This window comes from Halyomorpha halys, unplaced genomic scaffold (assembly GCF_000696795.3).
Source record: "Halyomorpha halys isolate HHAL.00 unplaced genomic scaffold, Hhal_1.1 Scaffold240.1, whole genome shotgun sequence".
NCBI lineage: Eukaryota > Metazoa > Arthropoda > Insecta > Hemiptera > Pentatomidae > Halyomorpha > Halyomorpha halys.
Window position 1 is genome coordinate 352133 of NW_027115703.1, and position 1652 is coordinate 353784.

Here is a 1652-nt window from a genome sequence, read left to right on the forward strand (position 1 = left end):
TATCGATATCGTAGATTAGAAACCATGTTTCGATATTTTGTTCAATAGAAATATCAATATTTTATTTTTTTAAAAAATAAAACAAAACATTTTATGAAAAATTAAAAAAAGGTACTTCGATATCTCAATTTGAAAATTTCATGTTCCTTTCGATATTTTACATTGTTATTAATATAGTTATCGAAGATTAAAAATGATATCTCGATATTTTTTTATCAAAATAATATTTCATTACAAAATGTTAAAAGAATCTTATAAAAAGTTTAAAAATTGTTTTTCGATATTTTGAATTGATAAATTCATGTTCATTTCAATATTCTACATTGTTATTATTATCGATATTCAATATTAGAAAAATGCATAAAAATACTTTTTCCATATTTTAAATTGAAAAATTCATATTCCTTTCAATATCCGATATTGTTTCTAATATCGACATAGAAGATTAGATACCACATTTAGATATTTTATTTAATAGAAATATAGATTTTTTATAAAAAAAAAAAAAAACTATAATATTTTATGCAAAGCTAAAAAAAAAAGGTATATCGATATTTTATTTTGATAATTTCATGTTCCTTCCGATATTTACGTTGTTATTAATATCGATATCAACGATTAAAAAAAATATTTCAATCTTATTTTTATAGAAATAGCTATATTGGGTATAATAAGAATAAGAAAATTTTATAAAAAGCAAAAAAATAGTTTTTCGATATTTTAAATTGATAAATTCATATTCCTTTCGATATTCGACATTGTTATTAATATCAATATGGTAGATTAGAAAAAGTATTTCGATATTTTTTCATCAAAATATCGACATATTATCAAAGAAAACTATAATATTTTATGAAAAGCTAAAAAAAGGTATATAGATATTTTATTTTGATAATTTCACGTTCCTTCCGATATTTACGTTGTTATTAATATCGATATCAACGATTAGAAAAAATATTTCAATATTTTTTCAACGAATATCGATAAAGTAATAAAGTAGTATCGTAATATTGTTGCTTATATTCCATATCGATATTAAAACAATACAAAATATCGAAAAAAATATGTAATTATTAATATAAAATATCGATATTTCTATTTTAATATTTCTATTTGATATTTTAGTCATTATAAACAAAATATTGATATTTCAATAAAGTAATGTCGGAATATTGTTGCTAATATACCATATCGATATTACAATAGTGTAAAATATCGAAATAAGTATATAATATAAAAATAAAATACCGATATTCCTATTTTAATATTTCTATATGTTATTTTAATCATTTTAAAATATATATCGATATTTCAAATAAAATAATATCGTATTATTGTTCTTATATGCCATATCGATATTACAACAATGTAAAATATCGAAATAAAAAAGTAATTATCAAAATAAAATATCGATATTCCTATTTTAAAATCTCTATATAATTTTCAAGTCATTTTAAACAATATATCGATATTTCGATAAAATAATATCGGAATATTGTTCTTATAAACCACATCGATATTACAATAATACAAAATATCGAAATAAATACGTATTTATCAAAATAAAATATCGATATTCCTCTTTTTAAAATCTCTATATAATATTTTAGTCATTATAACAATATTTCAAAATTTCGATAAAATAATATCGG